The 23,837-nt window shown below is 37.2% G+C and overlaps 2 protein-coding genes, 3 long non-coding RNA genes, 1 other non-coding gene and 1 pseudogene across 10 annotated transcripts in view; 2 read left to right on the top strand and 5 right to left on the bottom strand.

Annotated features, from left to right (window-relative positions):
• Nucleotides 1-23,837, top strand: part of LOC124384578 (zinc finger protein 850-like) — a 1,373,244-nt gene that overhangs the window by 493,833 nt on the left and 855,574 nt on the right. The window lies entirely within an intron of this gene.
• The window catches only part of LOC124384668, a 920,651-nt pseudogene that overhangs the window by 51,042 nt on the left and 845,772 nt on the right, over nucleotides 1-23,837 (bottom strand).
• The window catches only part of LOC124384657 (leucine-rich repeat flightless-interacting protein 1-like), a 794,289-nt gene that overhangs the window by 603,041 nt on the left and 167,411 nt on the right, over nucleotides 1-23,837 (bottom strand). The gene's annotated exons all lie outside the window — the stretch shown is intronic.
• LOC124384692 lies at nucleotides 11,097-23,265 on the bottom strand. Of its 5 annotated transcripts, none has more exons than XR_006925479.1 (6): nucleotides 23,140-23,265; nucleotides 22,750-22,875; nucleotides 22,573-22,654; nucleotides 20,307-20,411; nucleotides 19,974-20,127; nucleotides 11,097-11,534 (listed from the first exon to the last, which is right to left on the bottom strand). It is a non-coding gene; the product is annotated as an uncharacterized LOC124384692 (long non-coding RNA). The 5 variants fall into 5 exon arrangements; XR_006925480.1 differs by lacking the exon at nucleotides 11,097-11,534 and adding an exon at nucleotides 15,809-16,255; XR_006925482.1 differs by lacking the exon at nucleotides 11,097-11,534 and adding an exon at nucleotides 19,197-19,243.
• On the bottom strand, nucleotides 13,002-15,144 carry LOC124384758. Its single transcript, XR_006925571.1, has 3 exons — nucleotides 15,100-15,144; nucleotides 14,774-14,865; nucleotides 13,002-13,868 (listed from the first exon to the last, which is right to left on the bottom strand). It is a non-coding gene; the product is annotated as an uncharacterized LOC124384758 (long non-coding RNA).
• On the top strand, nucleotides 19,298-19,369 carry trnav-cac. The gene has a single exon. It is a non-coding gene; the product is annotated as a tRNA-Val (tRNA).
• LOC124384780 lies at nucleotides 23,270-23,715 on the bottom strand. Its single transcript, XR_006925596.1, has 3 exons — nucleotides 23,689-23,715; nucleotides 23,407-23,522; nucleotides 23,270-23,308 (listed from the first exon to the last, which is right to left on the bottom strand). It is a non-coding gene; the product is annotated as an uncharacterized LOC124384780 (long non-coding RNA).

Below are 23,837 nucleotides of genomic sequence, written 5' to 3'. Positions count from 1 at the left end.
TACATCATCGTCTCATTGTAATGAACGGTGTTCCAGCATGAAAACCCTGACCTGCATATATACAGACAATAATCAGTTCCCAAACATCTCAACATTCACTGTTTCTAGTTCAATAACAGAACAAATAGCATTCGTACAGTTCAGAGTCTGATTTGAGATTTGATCAAGTTTACATTTTATTATAACAATATGTTTGATTAAGTTCTTGCATGTAGATGATACTTTTAATAAATTTAATACTAACTTCATGCAGTTTCTCAACATAAAGACTGGATTTTATAAAAACCTTTTGACAAAATAAATTGTTTCAATGTTATTAAATCTGTACTTGTTATTTCTACATTATTTATTACATTAATTTTAATCAGCTTCATTTAACTTCTGTTTCATTTATTTATATCACAAAATTCAGCTTAAAATTAAACATGAACCCCCTGTATGTAAAACAGTAAACAGTTTAAGTTTAAGACGGTTTAATATTATCAAGAAAAATATCTATAATTATTAATATTAATAATAATAATAATAATATTAATAATAATATTAATAATAATAATAATAATAATAATAATAATAACTGCAGTTGGTTGTCAGATTTCAGTTTTACACTGCCCTCTAGTGGCTCTGTCAGGACTTTTTTTTTTCTTTTTTTTACTTAAATATGCACAAATATTATTCATCGTTCTTGTTGTCTAGTTATATCAAGTTGAGGAGTCTCCCCCGTGTGGATGGAGGAGGAACTGCTACAGTTTAGAGCCTGACTTGAGGTCAGATCAAGTTGAGTTTTTCCAGTAAGTTTGATTGAGTTCTAACATGTAAATAGTACATTTAATACATTTAGTACCACCTTCATGCAGGTTCTCAGCATAAAGACTGGATTTTATAAAAACTTTTTGACAAAATAAATTGTTTCAATGTTATTAATTCTGTACTCGTTATTTCTACATTATTTATTACATTAATTTTAATCAGCTTCATTTAACTTCTGTTTCATTTATTTATATCACAAAAATTCATCTTAAAAATTAAACATTAACCCCCTGTATGTAAAACAGTAAACAGTTTAAGTTTAAGAAGGTTTAATATTATCAAGAAAAATATCTATAATATAATTGTTAATATTAATGAAAATAATGAAAATAATAATAATAATAATAATAATAATAATAATAATAATAACTGCAGTTGGTTGTCAGATTTCAGTCTTACACTGCCCTCTAGTGGCTCTGTCAGGACTTTTTTTCTTTTTTACTTAAATATTTGTAGAAATATTATTAATCGTTCTTCGTTGTCTAGTTATATCAAGTTGAGGAGTCTCCCCCATGTGGATAGAGGAGGAACTGCTACAGTTTAGAGCCTGATTTGAGGTCAGATCAAGTTGAGTTCTTACAGTAAGTTTGATTGAGTTCTAACATGTAAATGGTACATTTAATAAATTTAGTACCACCTTCATGCAGGTTCTCAGCATAAATAGTGAATTTTATAAAACATGTTTGGACAAAATAAATGTTATGAAATCTGTACTCGTTATTTCTACATTATTTATTACATTAATATTAATAATAATTACCTTTATTTAACTTGAATTTCATTTATTAATATTGCACTTATACACAAAAAAAAATCTGAAAACAAAATGACAAGTCAGACAAACCGGAAAAGGTAGGCATTGTTTGTGAATGTAAATTTACCAATCATTGGACGAGACACCTGTCATTCACCTGTATATCTTGACTGACAGGTGTCTTGTCCAATGATCTGTAATCAATTATATAATATAAAATATTTAATATGATCAAAAGTAATATTTCAGATTGAATCCCAGTGGAAAAGCGACTGATCCGAAGCTGCTGCTTTTCAGCTGATACACACTGTGTGGTCAAAATTATTTGGACACCGGTCTTTTCAAGCCAGATGTGGTTCATAAATTCACCTAAAATGCATTTTATGACTTTTATCTGAAAGGAATATTCACATTTACTATTATTTATACATCACCATGTCACTATTAGAGTTTATTAGAAGATTACACACGGCAGTAGTATTTGAGTGATGTAGTGGTGAAGCTCTAGAAGTTTTTTGTGTATAAGTGCAATATAAATAAATGAAATTCAAGTTAAATAAAGCTAAATAATATTAATGTAATAAACTAAATTATCCAGAAAAGACGAGTACAGATTTAATAACATTTATTTTGTCCAACAATGTTTTTATAAAATTCACTATTTATGCTGAGAACCTGCATGAAGGTGGTACTAAATGTATTAAATGTACCATTTACATGTTAGAACTCAATCAAACTTACTGTTAGAACTCAACTTGATCTGACCTCAAATCAGGCTCTAAACTGTAGCAGTTCCTCCTCCACCCACACGGGGGAGACTCCTCAACTTGATATAACTAGACAACAAAACACTAATAATAATGTGTATATATTTAAGAAAAAATTAAGTCCTGACAGAGCCACTAGAGGGCAGTGTAAGACTGAAATCTGACAACCAACTGCAGTTATTATTATTATTATTATTATTATTATTATTATTATTATTATTATTAATATTATCATTAATATTAATAATTATAGATATTTTTCTTGATAATATTAAACCGTCTTAAACTTAAACTGTTTACTGTTTTAAGTACAGGGGGTTCATGTTTAATTTTTAACCTGAATTTTTGTGATTATAAATAAATTAAACTGAAGTTAAATGAAGCTAATTAAAATTAATGTAATAAATAATGTAGAAATAATGAGTACAGATTTAATAACATTGAAACTATTTATTTTGTCAAAACTTTTATAACATCCAGTCTTTATGGTGAGAAACTGCATGAAGTTATTATTAAATTTATTAAAAGTATCATCTATATGCAAGAACTCAATCAAACATATTGTTATAATAAAATGTAAACTTGATCAAACCTCAAATCAGACTCTGAACTGTACGAATGCTATTTGTTCTGTTATTGAACTAGAAACAGTGAATGTTGAGATGTTTGGAAACAAAAGTTTATTTTTCTTGAGTGAAACTGCTGAAAAAATTATTTTTAAGGAGACAGAATGTTTTATGTTACAGATTTTTTAGAACTGTTGAATCGAGTCGTTTACCAGTGAATCTATTGATTCAGATTCAATTGAACCGACTCTTCTGGAGCTTATTACAGTGGAACCCCGTTGTACGAGCATAATTCGTTCTTGAAAATTGCTCGTAGGTCCATTTGCTCGTACGTTCGAACTGATTTTCCCCATAAGGATGAATGTAAAAGTGATTTAATCCGTGCTGAGATCTCATTCGATCGCTTATTTCTGCACTTAAAAAGTAACTGTAGCCTATTTTAACAAACAAATACACCGCAAATTACCGTAATGTAAACACAATTTAACAGTTACTGTCAGGGAGCTCCCTGATTCTTCTCCCGTGCGTGCCCCCCCCGCACAGAGCTGCTCGCCGGCTTACTAATCACACACCTGACTCTCGTTTAGCACTCATCACCCAACCATATATAAACTCCTCATTCACCCTCACTCGCTGTCTGTTATTATCAATGGTTTGGCTGTACATGTCACGATTCTCCCGAGCTTGTGGTCGAAAACGGGGAACCACGAGTTTGCTCGTATCTCCATTTGCTCGTACAATAGGTTGCTCGTACAACGGGGTTTTACTGTTTGTACAGAGTTTAAATTAACAAACAAAACTGAATGGATTGAGTTATTAAAATTAATTTATTGAATTAAATTATTTTGTAATGTGTTGAATGCCAAAGTGTGATTTCTGATGTTTTTAACTAACTGAGGTTGTTAAAAGTTTTATTTTAACAGTAGATGTTATAAGGCTGCATTCTAACTAAACTTTTATTTTTAGTTATGATTTAAATGAAGTCCAACATTTTAATAAAAGAAACAAAACACAACAAAATTTAAAATATTACATGTTCATTAAACATTACAATATTTATAGATTTGTACTTTATTATATGTAAGACATGTAAGACGTGCTCACATGCTGAATCTAAACCTGCCCAGAGCTTTACAGATTTTTACTCTCCAGTGCTGCCATTTCCTGTTCCTCAGGAATTATAGAGAAAGTTGTAAGGATGGTCAGATCTTTCCATGAGGTCAGACCCTGAGAACTGCCATGCAACAAAACAATAAACTTTCTAATCTGAGGAGAAGATCTCTTTATTTTGAGGAGAGAAAGACATCTGTTCAGCAGCCCTCTCACCCATCCTTGAGCCCCTCTTTCCCTCCTGGGGATATGACCGGGTCATGGAAAGATGATTAAGAAGTTCCTGGAATTCAAGCTACTATACTTGCATACTGCAGTTATTATAATTTAAGAATGTTTGAATTTTAACTTTACATGTTTGGTATCATTTTAAAGATTTCAGTGCGATTGGAAATGTGATCTCAGACCAATATCAGTAGAACAGACCAACAATAAAGATCTCAGGTTTGGGGAAAATTCTGTCCTACTGATGTGAGATTTGTCCCGGAGAAGATCTTTATCAGGTGTTAGTTTTCTGGTTTTGTATTTTTTACCACAGGAGGGGTTTTTAGGTCACCTCCAGTCCCAACTAAAGAAATTAAAAATAGCTCTTTCAGTCAAATAAATTGTTTTTATTGTTATTTTAATCATAGGCTGTACAGTTGGTGCAGTACACAGTAAAACATAACAATATTGCTTAAGGACCGAAGTGCTCCATAATACAAGACAAAATGACACAAAGCAACACAGAACTAAAATCTAAGTAAGTTGTAAGGTGCCCACCCAATGGCCCAATGACGGAATCCACTGGTGTGGGTGAAGGTATGCTGCGTGTTAGTCTCTTGTGCGGCTGTAAAAGATTACTCAAATGGATTGCACTTTGTTACATGAATCTAATTTTAACCTCTAATCTGACTCCAATTTATAATAAAGATTTAACTTGAATATCTCTAATTTAAGATGATCACCTTATTGGTTGCATTCCGTCTTTTCAATTAATAAGTCGTTATGGATCTCGAGTCGCTTAGAACCTTGTGCTCGGCTAACAATACCTGCTCAAGGAGGCACATTGGCCAGTCCGAATCTTAGTCAGAGGATATAACGGTAAACTAATATTCTTTAAGTAGACCTCTCAATGCTTGCTCATGCATAAAGAATAATGTATTTAGTCACTTAGTTATAACTTGCTAAATCAGTGATAGTCAGAAATCAGAAGGTCTCAGACGTTGTGCTCTATGCTCCATCCGTTCATGAGCCTTTAGTTTGTACGATCATGGTCATAGATTTGTGGTAACACCAGGCTACATAATCAACTAGATATAAATGATTTCAGGAAGTTTCAGAGTTAATCAAGAATTTTACATTTATTTGCCAGGCAATAATCAATAAACAAATTTCACATCTAAAACAAATAATAGAAGCATGACATGATCAGCATAATACCAAATATTTTAACAATGCAGTTTACTAAAGAAATGTTAAAGAATCACTGTACCTGGCAATAGAGACACACAGAGAAGTTCTGACTACAGAATGCTTGTTTCGCCAAATTTCCTTAAATACCGAAACCACCGTAAACACTTGTAAATTCAAAGTGATAAAAGCTTCTGACTTCAACTCAGAATGTGTAAATCACATTTAATTTAAATTAATTCAAGTAAAAAAAACAGGAAACAGGAAGAACAGAATTACTAATGTAGAATAGTTCACTGGTGGGTCTATGCAGATTCCTCGGCTGCACACCTACAAAACAGTAAAGAAAGAGAAGACAGAAAAGGCAATTTAGTACATTTTAAAATACTACTATTCACAGCAGCATCTAAAAAAACATGCATCAATATAATTAAGACGTATCCTAGAATCTCATCAGTAAATTGTTCCCACCTCTGCCTCACACAGTAATAACTTATGCCGGGGGACCAGTCATGGAATCCAAAACATATGAATGTAACAATAAAAATATCAACCTTGCGTCTGAACTTGACTCTTAAACGAATATTTGGTCATTGCCAAAAGCCAGTGATTGAACAATGATTCTGATCAGCTGAAAGATGTAAATCACACCTCGGATCACGGTGGACCAGAAAGTTCAACGCACTGCAACTGAAGAAAACATATGCAAATAGAAAAAACACCAGCAATTCAAGAAAACATCTTCATCAGTTAAACAACACGAGCTGCAAATCCTCACAACGCAACTAAATACAGAAACGTCCTGCAAATCCTCACAACACAACCAATTCATTTACACTGCAAACAGCACAGATCACAAAATAAATGTTTTATGGAGACACCAACAAGTGACGACCCCAGGACTGCTTGTTCAGTGTCTATTGATCAGTGGTGGTGTTGATGATCTGAAAGGTGAGTTTTTTATTTATTTTAACATCCTGATCATGATTCCTTGGCTTTGCAATTTAACATAATAACGTTTCACAGTTTATTGTGTATTTCATCAGATTATTTAGGATAATAATATTCAAAAGGCCAAGGAATCATAAACAAACAATGATAAAATAAACAAACAACTCACCTTTCAGGTCATCAACACACATCAACACCACTGACGAATAGACATCGAACAATAAGCAGTTCCAGACAGGTTTGTCATTTGTTGTGGTCCCCTTGAAACATTTATTTTGTGATCTGTGCTATTTGGTTGTGTCGTGAGGATTTGCAGCGTGTTTCTGTGTTTGGTTGTGTCGTGAGGATTTGCAGAGTGTTTCTGTGTTTGGTTGTGTCGTGAGGATTTGCAGCGTGTTTCTGTGTTTGGTTGTGTCGTGAGGATTTGCAGCGTGTTTCTGTGTTTGGTTGTGTCGTGAGGATTTGCAGCGTGTTTCTGTGTTTGGTTGTGTCGTGAGGATTTGCAGCGTGTTTCTGTGTTTGGTTGTGTCGTGAGGATTTGCAGCGTGTTTCTGTGTTTGGTTTTGTTGTGAGGATTTGCGTGTTTCTGTGTTTGGTTGTGTGAGGATTTGCAGCGTGTTTCTGTGTTTGGTTGTGTTGTGAGGATTTGCAGCGTGTTTCTGTGTTTGGTTGTGATGTGAGGATTTGCAGCGTGTTTCTGTGTTTGGTTGTGATGTGAGGATTTGCAGCGTGTTTCTGTGTTTGGTTGTGTTGTGAGGATCTGCAGCGTGTTTCTGTGTTTGGTTGTGCTGTGAGGATTTGCAGCGTGTTTCTGTGTTTGGTTGTGTTGTGAGGATCTGCAGCGTGTTTCTGTGTTTGGTTGTGTGTGAGGATCTGCAGCGTGTTTCTGTGTTTGGTTGTGATGTGAGGATTTGCAGCGTGTTTCTGTGTTTGGTTGTGATGTGAGGATTTGCAGCGTGTTTCTGTGTTTGGTTGTGTTGTGAGGATCTGCAGCGTGTTTCTGTGTTTGGTTGTGTGTGAGGATTTGCAGCGTGTTTCTGTGTTTGGTTGTGATGTGAGGATTTGCAGCGTGTTTCTGTGTTTGGTTGTGATGTGAGGATTTGCAGCGTGTTTCTGTGTTTGGTTGTGTTGTGAGGATCTGCAGCGTGTTTCTGTGTTTGGTTGTGCTGTGAGGATCTGCAGCGTGTTTCTGTGTTTGGTTGTGTGTGAGGATTTGCCACGTGTTTTGTGTTTGGTTGTGTTGTGAGGATTTGCAGCGTGTTTCTGTGTTTGGTTGTGATGTGAGGATCTGCAGCGTGTTTCTGTGTTTGGTTGTGATGTGAGGATTTGCAGCGTGTTTCTGTGTTTGGTTGTGCTGTGAGGATCTGCAGCGTGTTTCTGTGTTTGGTTGTGTTGAGGATTTGCAGCGTGTTTCTGTGTTTGGTTGTGTTGTGAGGATCTGCAGCGTGTTTCTGTGTTTGGTTTTGTTGTGAGGATTTGCAGCGTGTTTCTGTGTTTGGTTGTGTTGTGAGGATTTGCAGCGTGTTTCTGTGTTTGGTTGTGTTGTGAGGATTTGCCACGTGTTTCTGTGTTTGGTTGTGTTGTGAGGATTTGCAGCGTGTTTCTGTGTTTGGTTGTGATGTGAGGATTTGCAGCGTGTTTCTGTGTTTGGTTGTGATGTGAGGATTTGCAGTGTGTTTCTGTGTTTGGTTGTGTTGTGAGGATTTGCAGTGTGTTTCTGTGTTTGGTTGTGTTGTGAGGATTTGCAGTGTGTTTCTGTGTTTGGTTGTGTTGTGAGGATTTGCAGTGTGTTTCTGTGTTTGGTTGTGATGTGAGGATTTGCAGCATGTTTCTGTGTTTGGTTGTGTTGTGAGGATTTGCAGTGTGTTTCTGTACTTGGTTGTGTTGTGGGGGTTTGCAGCACGTGTTGTCAAACTGATAACGTTGTTTTTTTAAATGCTGGTGTTTTTTTTCTATTTGCATGGTTTTTCTTCTCAGCACCGTATAGGATGCCTTGATAATAAGTAATTTATACGATATTTTTTCATCTCAGGGTGGAGTATTCCTTTAAGGACATCAAACATCACTGACTTTACTAAAGTGGATTTCAAGAAAAAAAATGCCATCATTGAATGCTCTCTGTGATGAAGAGACATTAGACATGATTGAAATTCAAAATCTTTATTTATTTAATAGTGTTTATTGTGTCTCGCTGTAGTAAAAGTGTTCAGACTCTCTGTTTCTCTTGTCTTCTTCTTTTTTTTCTATTTCTCCTTTGCTTTTGAATGTTTTCTTGTCTCAGCTGAGCAACAATTTCCTCCCATCGCTCTCGGACTCTCATATAATGAACTGTTTTATTCTCTGAAGTCTTCTTTTCTTCCTCACAGAGATTCTGGGTATCCTGGAGCCCCCTGGTGGTCTGAAGCTGTAAGTTGTTCCTCTCCTCTATGTCAAGTTTAGTTTTCTCTCTTTCGTCCTCTTGTTTTTCTTTAAAATCCAACATGGGCTCAAACTGAGCAACACATTCCTCCAGTCGCTTTTTCTCTCTGATCAAATGATCTCTCTCCTGCTCTGCACTATTTTTTACTTTCTCACAGTGATTCTGAGTATCCTGGAGCTCCATGGAGGTCTGTTCTAAAGTGACCTCAAGCTGAGCAACATGTTCCTCCACTTTCTTTTTCTTTCGTGTCCAGCTCTCTCTCTCACATTCTACGGTTTTCTCCAGTTCCTCATGCATTTTCAGGGAAGACTGGAGCTCCATGGTGGTCTGATCCAAAGTGAGCTCAAGCTTAATAACATGTTCCTCCACTTTCTTTTGTTCTCTCGTCCAGCTCTCTCTCTCACCTTCTACAGTTTTTTCCAGTTCCTTATTGATTTTCAAGGAAGACTGGAGCTCCATGGTGGTCTGTTCCAAAATAAACTCAAGCTGAGCAACACGTTCCTCCAGTTGTTTTTGTTTTCTCGCCCAGCTCTGGCTTCTCTCAGTTATGTCCTGTTCCTGCTGCTTTTGCTCAGAAACCAAAGTAGCCTCCAGCTTTTGCACCCTCTGTAGCAGAATGGCTTTCTCTTCTTTCTCTTCTGTTATCTTCTCTATCATTAGAGAAGAAAATGCATCCAAGTCTTTCTCTACTTTCTCCATGTGTTCCAACTTCTCCTTCATTTCAGCAATCTGCTTAGTTTTCTTTGTTCTTCTGCTTTGAAAAAACTCTCTCAACCTTCTGAAGAGCTCCATGTTTATGCCTCTTTACTCACAAGCAAAAACCTCGGAAATGAGAGAAACAGAGATGCGTTCCCAATTATAGAAGTTGCCTTACTGTGACGTCACAGGAGGATGCCCCGCCCTCCGTCTGTGACGTAACCAGGTCGCTCTTAACCTGACAGAGGTAAAGAGCGGATAAAATATCATGTCTTCACAGCTTTTCTGTTGTTCCTAAGAGAAGAGCGATATTACAGTCATAAATAAGATAAAAACGGCTGTAAACTGTGTATAAAGCGAGTGAATCCGAGTTGAGAACCGGAAGTTGACCGGAGTGACTCTATGAATGTTGCAGAATCATAAATGACCAGTAGGTGGCAGTGTGATGTGTATTAGAGCTCACTGTCACAGCAGGTCATTAGAAGTAGTGGAGCTCTAATGACGTCATTAATAGCGAGGACAAGACACACAGCAGTTTGGGATTCTTTTATTGACTTTATTGATTAATTGATTTGGAGTATGATTGTGTTTCTGATCAAAGTAAGTTCATGTGTATGGAGTAAAAACAACCTGTACATTTCTCACTTCCAGACAGTATTATGAGATGTTCATCTGCTGGAAGTTCATGTTTAATGCTGCATGTTTTATAGGATTTATGAGCTGAATAAATGTTTTACTTTTAAATGTTTTCTTTTAACCAACTGGTGCATTTGTATCTTTATGCTTCAGATGAGTTTTATAAAAACACATTTTACTACTTATTAAAAATAAAACGTCATTCTGAGTGAAACCAATTGTTTATTAAATGCATTATTCACTAAATAAACATCAATGAAAACTGAATGATTTGTTTTATTGAATGTAAAATATTAATTTGAGGATAATTGAACTTAATGAATGGAATAGTTTAGGATTAAATGAAGAATTTACTGAACTAAACAGCACTGAATTCTCCTTTAAATGAACTTAAGTTTATTGAACTAAATACTGTTACTTATATGAAAATAAACCCGGTTTCTTGAACCCTGTTCGGTTTCAGCCCCACTTTTGGGCCTCACAGCTGAAAATTACCTTCCTGACTTTCAATGGTAAAAGTTTCTGACAACAGTGTGCTACATACACAATTTACATCTCTTTTAAAAGAACACACTTTGGGCTTTACATCATCCATAGATGCTGAAGTTCCTTAGAAAAAAATGTGTATGTCATAAAACATTATTTTTATATATAAATACATGAATTCGGTCCTGAAACAATCCAGAATAGTGACGGGTTAAAAGTCACATGTGTAATGAGTTTATATTTCAGCTTTGAAGAAAATACAATAAAAAGGAGATTCCTATAAACATTATTATGAGACTGTGTGTAGTCCTTTTCTCCCTCCGTCTGTTTGAGGAAAAGCAGCCTGATAACCAAATGTACTGGGAATAATAACATTCACACAATAAGCATAAGACTGGTATATGAACATTAGAAAACAGTAGAAGAAGAAAGTAATGAAAATAAAAGTAGCACAATGCTTCCTTCAGTGCCTCTGTGAATGATGGAGCACATCTGGACCTTCCTTTATCCTTCCATTCTACAAACAGCACATCCTCTTCTCTCAGCCAGTGATGAGGCCTCGAGGAGCTTTTTTCAGAAGCTTGTTGGTGATGGTTTGAGGGTTTGTGGACTGAATTTTCCCACATGCTCAGATGTTTTTTTTTAGGAGATCTCTAAACAGTGCTGGACTTGTGTAGAAGTCGTCAACGAACAGTTTGTAGCCCAACATCTTCTCATCAACAAGTGCCATGACAGATGGTCTACAGACTGACTGGGGTGTAAAATCCTAATTTCATCTCTCTTCAGGTGTGTTGGGGGATACAACCAGTGAAGACTTGGATTTTCTGTCTCTCACTCTTACTGGTAGAGCTGAAACAGGTGCTGAGTTTGGAGACTGCTTGAACCTCTTTTCTGGTTGATGGCTGGTGTGTGGAACCCACTTCTCCTCAGAAGATTCAACTAAATGACTTGGAAGACAAAGAAAGAAAAAAATAGCATTGTATATCAAGTACATACTTTTCTGGTAGTATGAAATCAGGAAGGGGGCAAACACTTTTTCACACCACTGTGTATATTTATTTGCATGTTTGTCACACTTTAATGTTTCAGATCGTCAAACTAATTTAAATATTAGTAAAAGATACACAAGTGAACACGACATGCAGATTTTAAATGAAGGTTTTTATTATTGAGGGGAAACAAAATCCAAATCTACATGGCCCTGTGTGAAAAAGTGTTTGCCCCCCTGTTAAAACTTTATCACACCTGAGTTCAATTTCTCTCACCACACACAGACCTGATTACTGCTACACCTGTTCACAATCAAGAAATCTCTTAAATAGGACCTGCCTGACAAAGTGAAGTCGACCAAAAGATCCTCGAAAGCTAGACATCATGCTGAGATCCAAAGTTCAGAAACAAATGAAAAAGTAATTGAGATCTATCAGTCTGGAAAAGGTTATAAAGCCATTTCTAAAGCTTTGGGACTCCAGTGAACCACAGTGAGAGAAATTATTCACACATGGCAAAAACATGGAACAGTGGAGATCCTTCCCAGGAGTGGCCGGCTGACCAAAATTACCCCAAGACCACAGAGACCACTCATCCAAGAGGTCACAAAAGACCACACAACAACATCCAAAGAACTGCAGCCTCACTTGCCTCAGTTAAAGAGTGAACTTTTGCTTTAACGAAACAGGCTTTAACGAAAGACACGTTACACACGGTGTAACGGGTGAAATAATGCGCTTCTATTAGGAGCAGAGCGGTATTTTCGGAATAGCCTGCCGGTATTCTTCCGCTATTACTGCGTGTGTGCGTGTGAGACTGAGGAATATGTCCTTATTAATTTCTGATGCTCATTTCTAAGTGTCTTTGACTAACCCATAACGCTGTTGCCAAGAAAAATAAAAAAAGCAGGAGTTTTGGAAACCTGTCTGTGCTTATATGATTTCTGTTGTAACTGGAGTTAGCGAGCTCTCCCTTCACCCAGACTCAACGCGCTACAACGGCTTGTATCTAAACAGTAGTCGACCAAGAAAGTCATTGTTCACTGTCTTCCTCCTTCCTTTCACAGCTACAGTGGTACCTCGACCTACGAGTGCATTAATGTACGAGTTTTCCGAGTTTTTGATTTTTTGCTTTGATACGCGAGCAAAAAATTGAGGTACGAGCTCGAGACGCCGCTGCTAGATGGTGAAGTGAAGCCAGAAAGCGAAGATTGTGACGAAAATTAAGATAAGCAAAGAAGAAAAAAGTTTTAAAGTTTAGGGATACTAAGTGTACAGGAGTGATAGTAAAAAAGGGTGAGGGGTATGTAAAACTTTCTATAAGATGCGTCTTATATACGCGAAAAAATACGGTAGTGAGATGGTGACGTGGCAAAAGCCGGCGATTGGTCATGCGGATCGAGATAAACTACGTTAAATGGCAAATTTGCCCCTCCTTGTGCTCGAGATATTAGGGTTCGTCAACATAAAAGAATCGACATAACTGATTAAAAAATGCTAAGACAAAGTGAGAATTTGGCGATTCTGCTTCAAAAACGTCGACTTAATAGTGTTGTCGAGTTAACCGAGGGCGAGATAAGTGGGTTCCACTGTATTAATAAAATTGAAATAAAATCAAAGACAAAAAAGGCAATCTTTTAATGCCTTTAAAATGCTGGAGTAAAACAACACAAATGCTTTTAAACTGTTGGAAAAATACAAAAAATGCTTTTAAAGTGCTGGAGTAAAAAAATGTTCTCAAAGTGCCAGAACAACAATCTTAATGCTGCAGCAATAAACAAGCAGAGTTTCAACACATCGCAAGAGCAATCAAGTATTACAGCTGTTATAAACAAAACTTAACAGTCATAAAACCTTACACTAAAACTCAAAACTGACTTTGGCCTATGTTGTACTGTGATACAGCTACTAAACAAACAGGAACAAATCCGTACTTGCACTTTTGATCAGCCATATGAACTGCAGCTACTTCAACTTGAACAGTTTGTTGTTGAAGGACTGGACTCTTGCAGAGCACTGGGGGTCAAGGCCAAGAAACACTTTCTGAATAGTTTCAAACGTGTATTTTAGTTCTTTAGGAGAGCGAAGGATTTTGATGGCATAAATCAAGTCAAATAGGAGAGCAACAGCTGTAGGGACGTCTTGCACATTATCCAGCACAACTTGCTCCTCTAAAACCACAGACAGGCACCTTACATTTGGGGTTGAATGGATGGTGGCAACATCATCTTCAACGACAGTTAAGACCCCCTTCCTTATCCCTTCTGTGTGAGTGTCTTCTGGGTCTGTGTCCTGCAGTAAAAAGCAGCATAAAGACAGAATTATAACCCATAATTTATTACATTTTGCTGGACCACAAAGAGATTTTTATATTGTTTGAGATAGGTCACCCAAAAATCACACATGCTGCAATTTTCCATTGTGTTTGCTTGGATATACAACATGTTGCCAAACGTATTGGGACACCCCCTTCTAATGAACTTGACCGGTCTGCAGAATGCAAAGGTTAAATCCCAGATGAACATCTCTGGTGGGACTTTTAATGCAGACCCTGAGCCAAAAACATCACCAAACACCAATGACTTGTACTTACACTATATGGACAAAAGTATTGGGACACATCCTTCTTTAGAACAAAGACAAACTTAACAAAGATGTAAATATAATTCATGTATTTACAAATTGTATTTTCATCTCTGTTGCAACAGATTTGGAAGTGTCTAAATTGACTACCCATATGTACAAGTCATTGGTGTTTGGTTTGAGTTTTTGGCTCAAGGTCTGCATTTAAAGTCACACCAGAGATGTTCAGCTGGGATTAGGACTTGGCTTTATGGAGACCAGTCAAGTTCTTCCACACTGAATGAATCAATCATTTCCTTTTGAACCTTTCCTTATACACAGAGGCATTTTCATGTTAGAATAGAAAAGGGGGTGTCCCAATACTTTTGGCAATATAGTGTAACACTTCATTTGTGCTGTCAGACTCATTACTGATAAATATTCAACTAGGATTATTCAATAAATACATTTTTGCCAACACTTTGCCTTCTCCATTCTACTCTTTCCCCTGACGTTTAGCTTATAGAACAGTTATCAGATTAGTTTCAGACACCAGACAAAACTGTTTTCTCTTTACAGGATCTGTACCTCAGGTATGAGAGAATCTGCTGATAACAGACTGATAACACACTTACCAGGCAAGACTTCAGGAAGTTTCACTTTTCGCTCATAAACAAAGGTAGAGCTTTGAGAGCTGTAGCTTTTCTTTAAGCAGCAAATCAGAAGCCTGAAAGACACAGAAAAAGTTAAAACCTTCAGATTTATGGTTCTGAGATATGTGGCTATTAAAAGTTGACAACTGACTGTGTGATGCCTCCTCAAACGATTTCTGAGATGGTTTAAAAACTGGGATGGCTGACAAACATCTTTGAAATCACATAACTCACATGAAAAAATAAAGTGGTCAGTAACTGCAGCAGTGTGTTTGTGTGATCATGTCAAATGTGTTTTTTTAACACACCTAAAGTTTTAAAAGTGCAGATGCAGTCAGTATACAAGCTGCCGGATCGCCTCGATAGTGCCGAAACCTGTAGTGTTTCAAGAAGACCTCTGTGCTTCTGTGGGCAAATCTGCAAAGCTTACACTGCTTTCATACCTATGAAAAGTAAAACAAACACAGTCTGACATGGGTTACATTCCAACTAAATTGAAATTAATTGTTTAAAACAGAACATAAATATTACATACAAAAAAATGAGAATATTTGATGAATCACAAAGCAAAACAATAATGCCAAATTACATTGAACTAGTTAAATGGTGCTAAGAAGAGCTATGCTAAAAAACATTAAGCTCCTGAAATACTAGACGTTTGCTGATAATTCAACATGATGATATATTTTCTGTGTTTTAGACCGGATGTTATGTAAAGCACGTTATGTTGTACATCTAAGATCAGAAATAACCACAGGGTTAACAAGGCTAAGAATCCCCTATAACTATAACTCAATAATCACGTGTTTAGCATTAACGTTAGCCAAAACTGATTTACAGAAAGCAAAATGCAGATGGTGAAATGTAACTGACCAGCTGGCAGAGGATTCTGTCTGGTCTTTAAGCCGTCCTTTAACGCAAATCAAGCACAGATTTATCCAAAAGAAAGATTCATTCTCAATTTAGCATTTGTAATTAGCATTAGGCGTATGACTGTGTATCATATGGCTTTTGTATGATTCTTTGACTTAAATACCAGAGATTCTATAAACTCCTTCCACAACACACAACCCATTTAAATACAGTTTATTGTAATAACTATAACTTACACAATAATCGTATATTTTGAAACATTTCATTAAAATTTTACAAAGTGAACTGAACATGACCTTCAAATGAAGCACGTTAGCTGTCTGAGCTCATTGCAAAATATCACTACATTCCTTAAAATAGTCTTCCCAAAACACAACGTTACATTATACGTTAAGCATTTGTGTAATATATTAAGGGTATTTTTGATAATAAAACTACAAGAACGTTTGCCTGAACCAGAGAACATCCAGCCCCTTCACTCTTACTGGTAGAGCTGAAACAGGTGCTGAGTTTGGAGACTGCTTGAACCTCTTTTCTGGTTGATGGCTGGTGTGTGGAACCCACTTCTCCTCAGAAGTTTTAACTGAATGGCTGTTGGAAGACAAAGAAAGAAAAAAATAGCATTGTATATCAAGTACATACTTTTGTAGTAGTATAAAATCCACAAACACTTTTTCAAACCACTGTGTATATTTATTTGCATGTTTGTCACACTTTAATGTTTCAGATCGTCAAACTAATTTAAATATTAGTAAAAGATAACACAAGTGAACACGACATGCAGATTTTAAATGAAGGTTTTTATTATTGAGGGGAAACAAAATCCAAAAAAACATGGCCATGTGTGAAAAAGTGTTTGCCCCCCTATTAAAACTGTGGTTTATCACACCTGAGTTCAATTTCTCTCACCACACACAGACCTGATTACTGCCACACCTGTTCACAATCAAGAAATCTCTTAAATAGGACCTGCCTGACAAAGTGAAGTCGACCAAAAGATCCTCAAAAGTTGGACATTATGCTGAGATGCACAAGCACAATGCAGAAACATGCAAAACTGTTTATTTATTTCCAGGATTGAGTAACAATTTGTAATATATAAACCTTATTCATGTTTACAACCTGCATGGTCCCACTGGGAGTTGAAGCCAGAACCTTCAGCATGTAAAGCAGATGTGATGACCACTACCCTATGGATCCACACAATCACCTGCACAGCATAAATAAGCAGAAATAATGATTCAGGTAACATGTTTTAGATTGCAACAATCCAGTTTTGGGAAACTTGTTCCCAATGTACCCTCAGCTTACTGTTCTCGGTTAAGTTATTTTCAAATACAGTAGTACATGATTAAATTATTAATATGAGGAAGATTAATCCTCATTATTGATCCTCATAGAGTGTCTAAGAGGAGCTACTCTAAAAAGCTGTAAAATCAGTTTTCAGCCAACGACCCTGCTTCAGTGAAGAAAGGCCTGAGAGACATGGTGCAGTCATAAAACCTGGAGCTTAACACGCTCAATACAGTGGAGATGATTGTGGATTTTAGGAGAAACCCCTGCTCACCCCAACTCACCATCATGAACAGCACTATGGCAGCAGTGGAGTCATTTAGGTTCCTGGGCACCACCATCTCTCCAAACAGGAGTTGCTTTAATAACTGTCTGGTTCTGATCAGCTGTAAAATCAGACATCAGAGGACTACAGAGGACAGTTTAGACGGCTGCAATGGTTATCGGTGTCCCCTTCACACACCTTCACCACTCCACTGCTCTCCCTCTCATCCACACAGTACTGACTTCCATTCTCCTTCTCCAGGACGCAACGTCCAAACTCTTCTCAACCTGCTCCCTACTCTCACCACAAATCACAATACTGTAGGCAAACATCATAGTCCACGGAGAGACTCCTGTCTGAACTCATCCATCCTCACGTGCCTCTGCATGCTTTATTACGCTCTTCATTAGCGTTGAAGACATCCGATTACTCCTCCAATCCTTTAGTTCTACAAAGCCTTAAAATCTGGAAACAATTTAGAAAACATTTTGATTTCCAGGCAGCATCAGGTCTGTTTCCTATATATAAAACCCTCCTTTCTACCCTCTATTTGGACAGATCCTTTGCACTGTGGTTTAGAAGGGCATTGTAAACATTAATGATCTTTTCAGGAGAATACATTTGTCACTTTTTCCTACCTGTCAGAAAATTCAACCTCCATAAAACTCATTTTTCCGATATCTCCAAATTCGTGATTTTGTAAGGAACACATCCTCTCATTTCCTGCACCCACCTCCTAAACAAGAGATTGATCGAGTTTTAGAAACAAAACTTTGTAAGGGTACTGTCTCTCATATTTATAAAACTATTTTTTCATTTGTTGTTCAATCGGGCTCTTCATCGCTTTCTAAAATAAAGAGTAACTGGGAATCGGACCTTAATTATAATTTCACGGATGAGGAATGGTCCAAGGCCCTTGGTCGTGTACATTCCTCCTCTATATGCGCCCGTCATTCGTTAATACAGTTTAAATTGTTGCATAGAGTGTATTGGACAAAGACCAAACTATCTAAAATTAACCCTTGTTTGGATCCAACTTGTGATGGGTGTCGGCTCCGGCTACTCTTTATCATACTTTTTGGCTTTGCCCAGCCTTGACCTCTTTCTGGACATCAATTTTTAAATCAATCTCTGAATACTTCATTTTAGATATTAAACCATGTCCCCTAATAGCATTATTTGGACTCAACCCCACAAATCCCTCCTTGTCATCCTTACAATCAAACATGCTCGCCTTTTGTTTAATAGTAGCAAAGAGACTTATATTACTGAACTGGAAGAATCCTCACCCACCCAGTTCTTCTCATTAGATACATGTCCTGTCTCAGTTTATTCAAATAGAAAAGATCAGATTTACATTACTTGGTATTACGAAAAAGTTTTACACCACCTGGCAACCATTCTTCTCACATAAGAGAAAGAGGAACGGGAAAAAAAAATCCTGTTCTCTTTGTTTAGCCTTTTTGAGCTCTTCCTCTTGCCCCTGACTTCTTGGTAGATGTAGAAAAGAGAAAGGAAAACATATATCCTTGAGAGTGTTAATGTACTTAGGTGCAAATCTTTTATTTTGTTTTATTATTATTTTTTTCTTTCATTCTTGTTAACAATTAAACACTGTTCCATTGTCTTTCTCGCCTGAGTGTCTTTCTGTTTGAATGCATCAATAAAAAAATAATTGGATAATAATAATAATAATAAGAAGAAGAAGCTAAGTGATTTTGAAATGTTTTGCCGGTGTCTATGATGACAGGCGGACCATCTAATACACAAACGCCAAGTGTTCAAGGAAGCAAATAAAAGCAAGACTGCTTAGAGGTTGTTACTTTGGCAACTGAACATAATCACTAAAGGTTTTGCGTTTTGAATCGAACCCGGTCAACTGCTTGGAAGGCAGCTATGCTCACCACTATACCACCAACGCCACGCTGGCAGGGCAAACATCACGAATGAATCCATGCTAGAAGAACGTTGGTTGTTTTGAACTTCTCAGCAAACCGGTTCATTTTCCTGCTCTACTGCAACTGCGAATGTATGCAAAAGTGCAAACAGTGACCAAGAAGCTTTTCCATCTGGTAGTTTCTGTAGTGTAGTGGTCATCACGTTCACCTCACACGTGAAAGGTCCTGGTTCTACACCAGGCAGAAACAAGGTTGTGATTTTGAAGCTAGTGTTACATTCTTAGGCCTGTAAACTGTGTTACTCGACAGCATTAGAGAAATGTAGAAAACTTTCTTTTATATTGTTTCTGTAGTGTAGTGCTTTAAGTGTTATTGCTGCTGTTTAAACTACAAAATGTTCAAACAAGTTAAATGTTCCTTATTTTAAAATATGCAAATGCAGTTATAGGAAAATAAACTATTTTTCTATTTTAATAAAATCTGAATTCAAGAAATTCCTGGAAAAAAATGACTTAGACTTATTTTACACACAGAACTGTGCAGTAAAGCTGAAACTCTACATCTTCAAACTGCATCATGTAACTGAAAAAAAGCAAAACTTTACAGAAGTGTTTGATTTATAAAATGCTAGCTAGTGATGTACATGCAGCCCCTTTTTACATCATTAGAATTCACAATTACTGTAGGAAAATTATCATCTAAGAAACTCCTGGAACTAACAAGCAAAAAAAATGAACAGGAACTTTAACAAATCTTGTTTAGTAAAACTCCAAATTGTTAAAACTTTTCACTGACATTCAGAAGTGTAACAATTGTTTCAACAACAAAAACATCTGTAGAGTCTGTAACACACCTTTATCACATTGTCCACAACAAGAGGGGGAGCACTAGATCCACTCATGGTCAGCAATGTCTGAGATGAGAGTGAGGACTCTGGGATTGACTGAACACTTTTTTCTTCTTGGATTCAACCTCGGTGCCTCTCAGGATTTATGGAAAAGAAACACCTTTATGGGAAAAAAAAGAGTGAGAGAAAGATTGAGAAAATGAACAACCTGAGATGGATATCAAATTAATACGTTTGATAAATCCATAAAAGATGTTCATAAAACAGAATATTAGCGTTGGAGAAACTCCAGTGTTGATCGTAGTTCCACTGGGTAGTGTATGTTAAAGCAGTAATAACTGATAAACATCAGGCAGATGGCGGAGGTGAAGGTTGTGATGTGGTCGTTGACAATCTTCTTGTTGATGCTCAACATGAATGTCTCAGCAGCGAAGCAGGAGGAACCTGGGAATAATAATAAAATATAATAATTCAACGTTTAATAACAGGGGCTTCAATGTCAGTTATATATATAATGCAGATACTTGAAACAAATTGGAGGATGGACGCTGCTAATATTGGTAGTAAACAAATAAAAATGGCTTGATAAAGTAATTAATGTGCCAAATAAAAATATTACATAAAAAGAAAGTAATTATTAAACAATAAGATTGGAAATAAAAGGGAAAATTTAATAAAAGTGCCATGTAATCAAGCAATGTATTTAGTTCTTTTTTTATTACCAATTAAGGCAGGATCCATCTTCAATAGTTACATCCATCATAGGATGAATGATCTTACTGGCTGAGCTTCTGAGCTGTGTTAGCCAGTGTTTCAGTACGTAAGCTAGTGAATGTGTGTGAGAATGAAGAAATGACTGAATGTATTGAAGTCCTCTGGACTACATAAAATGTGATACAAATTGTGGGAAATGAAATAACAAAACTAAACAAGCCAAGAGTACAATAACATTGCAGTTACATCAGAACAGTTGCTCTATTTCCTTACCACAAACAATAATGAAGGGTGTTGGTGGCACTTTCTCCATCTGAACATCCTCTGCAAGGCTTGTCTCAACACAGTGGAACAGAAGCTCCTTCTCATCAAAATGAGCCAGTAAAAGAAGCAGCATCTCAATGACTTCTTGGAAACAAACACTGGACTGACCTCTTTCAGTCTGAAGCTTGAGAAGTTGTGTTTGGTTCTCTGGTCCAATGAAATTAAGGCATTCAGTCTGACAAGATGCTGTGCTTCAGTGGAATAATCTGGTAACCATTTTTCACATAAGATGACAATGGCCACAAGTCAATCAGTTCACTGATGAGTCTGCACTCTGTCTTTTTTTACTGAGTACATGTGGTAGTAAGAAATAAATTCAGCATCATAAACTCTCATGAGAAAATGAAGAGCTGAATCATCCTTAACAAAAATCAGCAGAAGTTCACCAAACTCCACTGACTCATCATACTTCATGACAAAAAACTGGCCCTTCCTGTAAGCAAGGCCATTGTACTGAACATCTACTGGAATCTTCATATTCTTTTCAGTGAAACCAAAATGTAGGATCTGCCTTTAACTTGCTCACTGTAAAGCTCCAAGTAAAATGCTGAGCCATCTTTTATTTGCAATGCTGGAGGACTGACTGACCCAGCAGAAAGGAAGACCTGGAACATTTGATGTCTCTCTGAAAGAGTCAAGCACAGGTTTTTGACATTTTTCAGATGCCTTGTGAACGATACCTGGGCGGGCCGCGTTGTAGGTGCGCTGGACCTGGGCAGAGAAACACGCGGAGTTGAGGTGCTGGGAGCGTTAGGTTCAACCCGGGAATTTACATGTGATGAGTGAGCGTCCGCCCGGGATGTTTCCAGCGCCGCTTTTCGCTCTCGCAGCTGGGCATCGAACGAGTTCTCACCTGTGCTCAAAGGCAGACACACATACATAAATACAATATGAAAATAAATAATAATAAATTGGCAATTCACACAACAAACAAATTAAATACATTTTTCAGTACACACACACACACACACACACATTTAAATCACTATCTCTCTAATCACACTTAATTCCTCCAGGATTAATTACAGGTTGGGTGACCTCTAACCTCTCGTGTGGTGCTGATGTTCCTCCTCAGAAGTCCGTCTGCTGTCTGAAGTCTCAGCTCCACCCTCTTCAGGTCATCAGACTTCATCAGGGCTGTCAATTAAACACAACCTATGTTTATCTACACTTATGATACCAGGACGAGAAAAAAACCCTCTGAAGATGTTCTTCTTAAAGGCAGCATTTGTGCTGGTTTAGAAATAAAACTGCATCAAGTCTACCAACCAACACACTGCTTTTTACACCACAAACACAAACACTTTTCTCTTTTCTGATCAGACGAGCTGCCATTTGAGTTCACTGACAATGTTCTAAACTAACAAATGAAATTCCCATCCACGGTTTCAGGAAGTAAATCAGCCCAGCTCAGTTTAGAGTCCCTCCATAAGGCCTCCACTTCCTTTTGGCTCTAAAGTGAAGAAAAACACAGCAATGACTTGAACAAAAAATAACCTTTTTCAACTAGTATGACAAAACACTTTCCTTTTTTCAGTCATATTCTATAGAAGATCTCACAGCTCACCATTTGTTTGCAGAGAAGCTGCAATATTTCTGCAAATAATATGCCGGCTCTTGCCACAGGAAGTAGTGGTTTGCTAAATTCACTGGAATTCACAAGAAATTAACAATTAAAAACAAACACCAACTTCCTTTCCAGCAAAAAATGTATATGTATAGTCTCAAATGTAACTGTAAATACATTAATAATTCTCTCAAAGAGATTCCTCCTTCCCGAAGCACAGGATTAACGAGCTCCGCTATGTACTGCCATACATAAGGAATGTCAATCGCCATATCATCTGCTATCTCGAGGGTTTCTGAGAACCTGTGTAAACAAGGAGAGGTAAGAAAATGGGGGAAAAGAGAGCAAAAAGAAACACAGACAAAAGTCTTATTAAAGGATTCTGATTCTCTTATAAAATTCTCTAAAAAATGACCAAATGTAAACGCAAGCGTATTCATAATAATGCTAACAATAACCCCATTGGGTGTAAATATGTCATCAAGCTGTGGACATCTCATGACGCAGACAGTAGTGTCTCTGGCGCCAGTGGGAGACGGAGCTGTGTGCTGCAGGAATGTCACTCACCCTTTAAAAAACTGAGATGTGGAGAGGATCCCAGCCTGCAGCAGCTGATGGAACAGATGACCCACGTGGTCACGTGTGATCTGGTTTTGCTCCAGCGTGGTCTCCACACCCACCCGAACAAAAACGCAGCATCCCGCTGGTCCAGTTCCTCCACGCAATGCGAGGCCTCCTGCACACGAACCCACCACGATTATGTGACGGTAACAAGATAATAACCGATGTGTATTCAACTAAATGTGATCATAAGACACTGCATGAGATCATTACTTTGTAATCATTTATGTGTAGAAACTCCTCAATAATGGATTCAGAGCGTTTCTCCATTTCCTCCTCTGATAGCGCAGGCTTGTTTGTAGTCGAGTCTGGCACTGCGTCGAGTTTTACTGAAACACAAGAGACATGATGTGTCATGACTAAAATGCTCATGCATTAAACTGAATTAAGTTTCAAGAACAACACCTACAATCACAACCTGCTTTGAATATTTTCACAACATGAACACAGGAGAGAGCTGAAAAAGGACACAGACTACATTCACTACAGACTCACCTGATGCTCCGGATGTGGCTCTAGCGCCTGCTCCGAGCAGGTTATCTTCAGAGAGTCAGTTGCTATGGTTACATACATACCCAGAAAGTTACCTCCGTTTTGGAACCAAAAGTTGAGGTTATCCACGAACTTACCCTAAAACATACCCA

The sequence above is a fragment of the Silurus meridionalis genome, chromosome 4 (assembly GCF_014805685.1).
Source record: "Silurus meridionalis isolate SWU-2019-XX chromosome 4, ASM1480568v1, whole genome shotgun sequence".
NCBI classification, from domain to species: Eukaryota; Metazoa; Chordata; class Actinopteri; order Siluriformes; family Siluridae; genus Silurus; species Silurus meridionalis.
Note: the sequence above shows the minus strand (reverse complement) of the source record. Positions and strands in the feature narration are given on the sequence as shown.